The following is a 9,524-nucleotide window of genomic DNA, read 5'->3' as shown; positions in this document are numbered from 1 at the left end:
GGAATGGAGCCAGCAAGTGGGGGGGGAGGCTTCAGTAACATCTGATGTAGGCTGCAAGCCCCCAATAACTTCCAGGTCCCGCATTTGCAGCTCCGGAGCTTTTTCCTGGGAACAGGCCCAGTTTAATGGCTGCCATCTTGGTTGAGCAGGGAGGAGAGTGCATGCTTGGTCATCTTGGTGACGGCACAGAGAATAGGTGGAGCTTCAATGTCCCAGTGACCAGGAAAGAAAATTATCGACTCATTGATTTGATTCTCACTCTGTGCACAGGGGCTGGAGAACTGAACCCAGTCGCAATAGCGGGAGGAAAAAACTGTGAATGGAGGAAAGAAATGGTAGAGATGGTGCGATGGGTTTAAATTTCAGCATGGGGAGGAAGGAGAGTGTGTGGGATGGGGTTTACAGCTTTGGGATAACTTCAGTTACATGGATAGGTTGCCAAAACTGGGTCTGTTCTCCTTGGAGATGATGAAGAGGAGATTTGATATAGGTATTCAAAATCATGAGGTGTCTGGACAGAGGAGACGGGAAGAAACTGTTGCCATTGGTGGAAGGATCCTGAGCCAGAGGGCACTGATTTAAGGTCATTGACAAAAGAAGCAAGAGTGACAAGAGGAAAAACTTTTTTTACACAGCGAGTGGTTAGGATCCGGAATGCACTGATAAGACTGTAGTGGAGGCAATGGAGTGTAATGGAGGCCTTCAAAAGAGAACTGGAGAATTATCTGAGGCTATGGGGAAAAAGCAGGAGAGTGGGGCTAGGTGAATTGCTCTTGCAGATAGTGGCACCGACATGATGGGGTGAAAGGCCATTCTATGATTCTATTCTATGATTGCAGGAATATATCAATGGACCAGTGTGATGGAATCTTTTTGCTGCAAAGCTTGTTTTTTTTCTACCCTGAGAGGAAAACTAGAATTGAAACAAAAACTAGAATTGAAACAGCATCAGAAGCTGGAAAAACAACTTCAGGTTTCCAGGGAAACTGACACTGGTTAGAACCAGATTAAAGGAGACAGAATCCTTCCCAGCTCAAGCAGAGCAGGCAGACAAGGCAGATTAGGCAGGAGTGGCGTGCCATCAAGCAGATGACAGTGAAGACTGAATTCAGAAGCTGTTTCTGTTAGGTAAAGTCGCTGACTAACCAGACCCGGGCAGTTATGAAAGTGCTTCTATTTTTTAATTTTTTTTGAGGACTCGTGGTTGAAGATTCTAGAGATGGATTCCTTTGGAGGACTGAAGTGATTCCATAGATGCTGGACTTGGTTTTTTTTAAAAGATGACTGGAAGAACTTTGTTTAAAAAGAATTACTGGTAGTCACATGTCTTCAGCTAAGTAAACAGCAGGTGTTTTGTGACTGTGGGTGTTGTTTACAGAGAAGTGACTTGTCAAGTGTTCTGGTGGTCTGGAGTGGTTGCGCAGTTGAATTGGTGGATGGCTGCTGTGTGCCTTGGCTCCGGTTGGCCGCCTTGAATTGGTATTAGTCTTTGTATCCCGTATGGCGCGGAGGGAAGGGTTGCTAAGTTGAAGGCGCTGTATGAAAGCAAGTTGCTGGTGTGCTGCCGGTGGCTGTGTTGAAAGAGAATGAGAAAAGAGAGGGTTTTGAATTTGTGGCTGCCGCTTGTGCAGGGTTTGCTGGCAGCAGCGTGGAAGGGAGGAATGTTGAATTGTTGGAGAGTGCAGGGTGGAGGCTGGTGAAGCGTGAGTAGGGCTTGTAGTTTTCAGATGTGGCAGGCGGGGAAGGAAGAGAGCAAGGTGGGCAAGATTTGTCAAAAAAAAATACAGAGACTGGCAAAACGAAGTGACGGCACCGCATGCCTTGAAGTAAAGAAAAAGGCAGGAAGTTGCTGCCTACGGCCATACTAGTCTGAACACGCCCGATCTCGTCTGATCTCGGAAGCTAAGCAGACTCAGGCCTGGTTAGTACTTGGATGGGAGACTGCCTGGGAATACCAGGTGCAGTAGGCTTTTGCTGCCAGCAGAGGCTGCTGACATAACAGCCCTTCACATGCACTCAGGCACACAAGCAATGGGCAAGCTTTTTCTCGCTGGCCCCTGCAGTCTGTGCGCTGATGCCATATTCAGTCAAATGCTGCCTTCATATCAAGGGCAGTCACTCACCCTATTATTTTTACACCTCTCTGAGATTTCCCGACATATCTGCTCCTCTATCTCGCCCTGACTGTTTGGCGGCCTGCAGTACACTCCCAGCCAAGTGACTGCCCCTGGTAGCTGCTGCCTCCGGCCATACTAGTCTGAAAATGCCCGATCTCATCTAATTTCAGAAACTAAGCAGACTCAGGCCTGGTTAGTATTTGGATGGGAGACTGCCTGGGAATACCAGGTGCAGTAGGCTTGTGTGAGGATCTCAGCTTGTGTGAGGATCTTAGCTTGTGTGAGTATCTCAGCTTCACAGAATAATACAGTGCAGAAGAGGCCCTTCGGCCCATCCAGTCTGCACCGATGCATTAAAACACCTGACCTGTCTACCTAATCCCATTTGCCAGCACTTGGCCCATGGCCTTGAATGTTATGACATGTCAAGTGCTCATCCAGGTACTTTTTAAAGGATGTGAGGCAACCCGCCTCTGCCACCCTCCCAGGCAGGGCATTCCAGACCGTCACCACCCTCTGGGTAAAAAAGTTCTTCCACAAATCCCCCTTAAACCTCCCGCCCCTCACCCTAAACTTGTGACCCCTCGTAACTGACCCTTCAACTAAGGGGAACAGCTGCTCCCTATCCACCCTGTCCATGCCCCTCATAACCTTGTACACCTCGATCAGGTCACCCCTCAGTCTTCTCTGCTCCAGCGAAAACAACCCAAGCCTATCCAACCTCTCTTCATAGCTTAAATGTTCCATCCCAAGCAACATCCTGGTGAATCGCCTCTGCTCCCCCTCCAATGCAATCACATCCTTCCTATAACGTGGTGACCAGAATTGCACACAGTACTCCAGCTGTGGCCTTACCAAAGTTCCGTACAACTCCAACATGACCTCTCTGCTTTTGTAATCTATGCCTCGATTGATAAAGGCAAGTGTCCCATCTGCCTTTTTCACCACCCTATTAACCTGCCCTTCTGCCTTCAGAGATCTATGGACAAACACGCCGAGGTCCCTTTGTTCCTCGGAACTTCTCAGTGTCAGGCCATTCATTGAATCCACAGATGCTGTCAGACCTGCTGAGTTTGTGTTAGGAGCTATGTATAATCATAAAGTACAAAAGCAGGCCATTCAGCCCATCGCACCTATGCCGGCCTTTTGAAAGAGCAATCCAATTAGTCCCACACCACTGCTCTTTTCCCACAGCCCTGTAATTCTTTTTCCGTTCAATTATTTAACCAATTCCCTTCTGAAAATTACTGTTGAATCTGCTTCCACTTCCTTTTCAGACAGTACATTCCAGATCACAACAACACGCTGTGTAAAATAAAATCTCCTGTTGCCTCTGGTTCTTTTGCCAATTACCTTAAATCTGTGGCCTCTGGTTACCAACACCTTCTGCCACTGGAAACAGTTTCTCTGCTTTTACTCTGCCAAAACCATTCACGATTTTGAACACCTCTATTAAATCTCCCTTTAACCTTCAAAACAATCCCAGTTTATCTATTCTCTCCATGTAACTGAAGCCCCTCACACCATCACAGTGCTCAGGTACACTGTGCTGTCTCAGTGCCCCATGCACTATTTAAGCAGATAGTGCTCCTTTTTTTCAATGCAGAGTTGAAGAACTCCCATGTCTCAACTTTACGAGAAGAATGTTGCCAGGACTTTAGCTTTGAGGAAAGTTTGGATAGGTTGGGGTTTTCTGTGGAACTGAGGAGGCTGAGGGAAAATTTAAGTGAGCTGTATAAAATTATGAGAGGTCTAGATAGAGTGGATAACAAGTACCGATTTCCCTTAGCAAAGAGGGCAATAACCGGGGGCATAGATTTAAAGTAATTGGTTGAATGAAGGATTAGTGGGAAATGAGGAGAAATGTTTTCACCCAGAGGATGGTGAGGGGGTCTGGAACTCACTGTCTGTCAGGGTGGAGGAGGTAAAAACCCACATTCAAAAAATACTTGGATATGTACGACATGCTGTAACCTCCAGAGCTATGGATTAAGAGCTGGTGTTACGTCTTCTTGTTGTTTTCTGATTCCCAGCTGTTGGAAATAATAACACTTGGAAAGAACAAAGAAGAAAGAACAGTACAGCACAGGAACAGGCCATTCAGCCCTCCAAGCCTGCGCCGATCTTGATGCCTGCCGAAACTAACACCTTCTGCACTTCTGGGGCCCATATCCCTCTATTCCCTTCTTATTCATACATTTGTCAAGATGTCTCTTAAACGTCGCGATCGTATCTGCTTCCACCACCGCCCCTGGCAGCAAGTTCCAGGCACTCACCACCCTCTGTGTAAAAACCTTGCCTCGCACATCCCCTCTAAACTTTGCCCCTCGCACCTTAAACCTATGTCCCCTAGTAACTGACTCTTCCACCCTGGGAAAAAGCTTCTGACTATCCACTCTGTCCATGCCGCTCATAACTTTATAAACCTCTATCATGTCGCCCCTCCACCTCCGTCGTTCCAGTGAAAAAAATCCGAGTTTTTCCAACCTCTCCTCATAGCTAATGCCCTCCAGACCAGGCAACGTCCTGGTAAACCTCCTCTGTACCCTCTCCAAAGCCTCCACGTCCTTCTGGTAGTGTGGCGACTAGAATTGCACACAATATTCTAAGTGTGGCCTAACTAAGGTTCTGTACAGCTGCAACATGACTTGCCAATTTTTATACTCTATGCCCCGACCGATGAAGGCAAGCATGCCGTATGCCTTCTTGACTACCTTCTCCACCTGCGTTGCCACTTTCAGTGACCTGTGGACCTGTACGCCCAGATCTCTCTGCCTGTCAATACTCCTAAGGGTTCTGCCATTTACTGTATACTTCCCACCTGCATTAGACCTTCCAAAATGCATTACCTCACATTTGTCCGGATTAAACTCCATCTGCCATTTCTCCGCCCAAGTCTCCAACCGATCTATATCCTGCTGTATCCTCTGACAATCCTCATCATTATCCGCAACTCCACCTACCTTTGTGTCGTCCGCAAACTTACTAATCAGACCAGCGACATTTTCCTCCAAATCATTTATATATACTACAAAGAGCAAAGGTCCCAGCACTGATCCCTGCCGAACACCACTAGTCACATCCCTCCATTCAGAAAAACACCCATCCACTGTTACCCTCTGTCTTCTGTGACTGAGCCAGTTCTGTATCCATCTTGCCAGCTCACCTCTGATCCCGTGTGACTTCACCTTTTGCACCAGTCTGCCATGCGGGACCTTGTCAAAGGCTTTACTACAGTCCATATAGACAACATCCACCGCCCTTCCCTCATCAATCATCTTCCTCACTTCCTCAAAAAACTCAATCAAATTAGTAAGACACGACCTCCCCTTCACAAAACCATGCTGTCTCTCACTAATAAGTTTGTTTGTTTCCAAATGGGAGTAAATCCTGTCTCGAAGAATCCTCTCCAATAGTTTCCCTACCACTGACGTAAGGCTCACCGGCCTATAATTTCCTGGATTATCCTTACCACCCTTGAGCTTTTCATTTATTTGTTCAGCCACCATGCTGCCTGCTGTAGGACTGGCCACATGACTCTCTCTCCAGTGCAGCCGTGAATGTGGCCCCGCTGGAACACTTGCACATAACAACTAGTTCCTAGCTAATTAGTTCCTAGCACTTTACAGATAGAATAACAATATATAACAGCTGGAAAGTGGGATTAGGTTGAATAGCTCTTTTTCGACTGTCACAGAAATGATGGCCAAATGGCTTCATTCAGTGCTGTAGATGTCTATGTTTACCCCAGGATCCACAGCGTGAGAAGCCACAGAATAAATCAGACAGCAAATGGGAAATCCACACTGGAACGATCAGACGGTGGATTTGCTAATTTGGTGCGTGTTTGGTGCCCTCTTCTGGACATAAACTCAAAATCTCAGCAGTGGGACTGGTCTCCCAAGCAGTAACTGTAAGTTGTCACATTATCCAAGTTGAAGTTGAAGTTACCACCCATAGCTTCAACTAGATGTTTTACACCATTTCTCTTGCATTTCCACCAAAAGTTACAGTTAGAGATTGCAATCAGGGAGGAGGAGTGAGAAATATTAGATGAAATTAACATCATGAGAAAGGAAGTATTAAGAGGTTTGACATCTTTGAAAGTGCATAAATCTCCAGGTGCGGACAGAATGTATCTAAGCTGTTAAGGGAAGCAAGAGAAGAAATAGCGGCGGCTCTGAGCATCGTTTTCCAATTCTCTCTTGCTACAGGTATGGTGCTGGAGGACAGGAGGACAGCTAACGTTGTACCATTGTTTAAAAAGGGAGAAATGGATAGACTGAGTAATTGTAGGCCAGTCAGCCTAACCTCCTTGGTAGGAAAATTATTGAATAAATTCTGAGGAACAGGATAAATCATCATTTAGAAAGACACAGATTAATCAAAGACAGTCAGCATGGATTTGTTAAGGGTAGGTCTTGTCTGACTAACATGATTGAATTTTTTGAACAGGTAGCAAGGAGGGTCAATGAGGGCAGTGCATTTGATGTAGTCTACATGGATTTAGTAAGGTTTTTGATGAGCCACATGGCAGACTGGTCATAAAAGTAAAAGACCATGGGATCCAAAGCAAAGTGGCAAGTTGGATTCAAAACTGACTCAGAGATAGGAAGCTAAGGGTAACGTTTGATGGGTGTTTTTGTGACTGAAAGGATGTTTCCAGTGGGGTTCTGCAGAGTTCAACACTATGTCCCTTGCTTTTTGTGGTATCTATCAATGATATGGACTTGAATGTAGGGATGTATGATTCAGAAAATGACTGAGTAGTTGATAATAAAGAAGAAAGCTGTCGGCTTTTGCAGTGGATGAGAGTCGGGAGAGCGCAGGGGAGGAATGGAGCCAGCAAGTGGGGGGGGAGGCTTCAGTAACATCTGATGTAGGCTGCAAGCCCCCAATAACTTCCAGGTCCCGCATTTGCAGCTCCGGAGCTTTTTCCTGGGAACAGGCCCAGTTTAATGGCTGCCATCTTGGTTGAGCAGGGAGGAGAGTGCATGCTTGGTCATCTTGGTGACGGCACAGAGAATAGGTGGAGCTTCAATGTCCCAGTGACCAGGAAAGAAAATTATCGACTCATTGATTTGATTCTCACTCTGTGCACAGGGGCTGGAGAACTGAACCCAGTCGCAATAGCGGGAGGAAAAAACTGTGAATGGAGGAAAGAAATGGTAGAGATGGTGCGATGGGTTTAAATTTCAGCATGGGGAGGAAGGAGAGTGTGTGGGATGGGGTTTTACAGCTTTGGGGTAACTTCAGTTACGTGGATAGGTTGGCAAAACTGGGTCTGTTCTCCTTGGAGATGATTAAGAGGAGATTTGATAGAGGTATTCAAAATCATGAGGTGTCTGGACAGAGGAGACGGGAAGAAACTGTTGCCATTGGTGGAAGGATCCAGAGCCAGAGGACACTGACTTAAGGTCATTGACAAAAGAAGCAAGAGTGACAAGAGGAAAAACATTTTTACACAGCGAGTGGTTAGGATCCGGAATGCACTGATAAGACTGTAGTGGAGGCAATGGAGTGTAATGGAGGCCTTCAAAAGAGAACTGGAGAATTATCTGAGGCTATGGGGAAAAAGCAGGAGAGTGGGGCTAGGTGAATTGCTCTTGCAGATAGTGGCACCGACATGATGGGGTGAAAGGCCATTCTATGATTCTATTCTATGATTGCAGGAATATATCAATGGACCAGTGTGATGGAATCTTTTTGCTGCAAAGCTTGTTTTTTTTCTACCCTGAGAGGAAAACTAGAATTGAAACAAAAACTAGAATTGAAACAGCATCAGAAGCTGGAAAAACAACTTCAGGTTTCCAGGGAAACTGACACTGGTTAGAACCAGATTAAAGGAGACAGAATCCTTCCCAGCTCAAGCAGAGCAGGCAGACAAGGCAGATTAGGCAGGAGTGGCGTGCCATCAAGCAGATGACAGTGAAGACTGAATTCAGAAGCTGTTTCTGTTAGGTAAAGTCGCTGACTAACCAGACCCGGGCAGTTATGAAAGTGCTTCTATTTTTTAATTTTTTTTGAGGACTCGTGGTTGAAGATTCTAGAGATGGATTCCTTTGGAGGACTGAAGTGATTCCATAGATGCTGGACTTGGTTTTTTTTAAAAGATGACTGGAAGAACTTTGTTTAAAAAGAATTACTGGTAGTCACATGTCTTCAGCTAAGTAAACAGCAGGTGTTTTGTGACTGTGGGTGTTGTATACAGAGAAGTGACTTGTCAAGTGTTCTGGTGGTCTGGAGTGGTTGCGCAGTTGAATTGGTGGATGGCTGCTGTGTGCCTTGGCTCCGGTTGGCCGCCTTGAATTGGTATTTGTCTTTGTATCCCGTATGGCGCGGAGGGAAGGGTTGCTAAGTTGAAGGCGCTGTATGAAAGCAAGTTGCTGGTGTGCTGCCGGTGGCTGTGTTGAAAGAGAATGAGAAAAGAGAGGGTTTTGAATTTGTGGCTGCCGCTTGTGCAGGGTTTGCTGGCAGCAGCGTGGAAGGGAGGAATGTTGAATTGTTGGAGAGTGCAGGGTGGAGGCTGGTGAAGCGTGAGTAGGGCTTGTAGTTTTCAGATGTGGCAGGCGGGGAAGGAAGAGAGCAAGGTGGGCAAGATTTGTCAAAAAAAAATACAGAGACTGGCAAAACGAAGTGACGGCACCGCATGCCTTGAAGTAAAGAAAAAGGCAGGAAGTTGCTGCCTACGGCCATACTAGTCTGAACACGCCCGATCTCGTCTGATCTCGGAAGCTAAGCAGACTCAGGCCTGGTTAGTACTTGGATGGGAGACTGCCTGGGAATACCAGGTGCAGTAGGCTTTTGCTGCCAGCAGAGGCTGCTGACATAACAGCCCTTCACATGCACTCAGGCACACAAGCAATGGGCAAGCTTTTTCTCGCTGGCCCCTGCAGTCTGTGCGCTGATGCCATATTCAGTCAAATGCTGCCTTCATATCAAGGGCAGTCACTCACCCTATTATTTTTACACCTCTCTGAGATTTCCCGACATATCTGCTCCTCTATCTCGCCCTGACTGTTTGGCGGCCTGCAGTACACTCCCAGCCAAGTGACTGCCCCTGGTAGCTGCTGCCTCCGGCCATACTAGTCTGAAAATGCCCGATCTCATCTAATTTCAGAAACTAAGCAGACTCAGGCCTGGTTAGTATTTGGATGGGAGACTGCCTGGGAATACCAGGTGCAGTAGGCTTGTGTGAGGATCTCAGCTTGTGTGAGGATCTTAGCTTGTGTGAGTATCTCAGCTTCACAGAATAATACAGTGCAGAAGAGGCCCTTCGGCCCATCCAGTCTGCACCGATGCATTAAAACACCTGACCTGTCTACCTAATCCCATTTGCCAGCACTTGGCCCATGGCCTTGAATGTTATGACATGTCAAGTGCTCATCCAGGTACTTTTTAAAGGAT

The 9,524-nt window shown here is 46.6% G+C and overlaps 2 non-coding genes and 2 pseudogenes across 2 annotated transcripts; all 4 read left to right on the top strand.

The window, feature by feature from the left end:
* Window positions 1-1,851: 1,851 nt before the first annotated feature.
* LOC137368537 (5S ribosomal RNA) lies at window positions 1,852-1,970 on the top strand. The gene has a single exon (XR_010974751.1). It is a non-coding gene; the product is annotated as a 5S ribosomal RNA (ribosomal RNA).
* Window positions 1,971-2,239: 269 nt separating this feature from the next.
* Window positions 2,240-2,358, top strand: LOC137368039 (5S ribosomal RNA; annotated as a pseudogene).
* A 6,443-nt stretch (window positions 2,359-8,801) lies between these two features.
* LOC137368536 (5S ribosomal RNA) lies at window positions 8,802-8,920 on the top strand. Its single transcript, XR_010974750.1, has one exon. It is a non-coding gene; the product is annotated as a 5S ribosomal RNA (ribosomal RNA).
* Window positions 8,921-9,189: 269 nt separating this feature from the next.
* Window positions 9,190-9,308, top strand: LOC137368037 (5S ribosomal RNA; annotated as a pseudogene).
* The last annotated feature ends 216 nt before the right edge of the window (window positions 9,309-9,524 follow it).

Source organism: Heterodontus francisci, chromosome 3 (genome assembly GCF_036365525.1).
Source record: "Heterodontus francisci isolate sHetFra1 chromosome 3, sHetFra1.hap1, whole genome shotgun sequence".
Lineage (NCBI taxonomy): Eukaryota > Metazoa > Chordata > Chondrichthyes > Heterodontiformes > Heterodontidae > Heterodontus > Heterodontus francisci.
The sequence above is the reverse complement of the archived record's forward strand: the minus strand, read 5'-3'. Positions and strand labels throughout refer to the sequence as shown.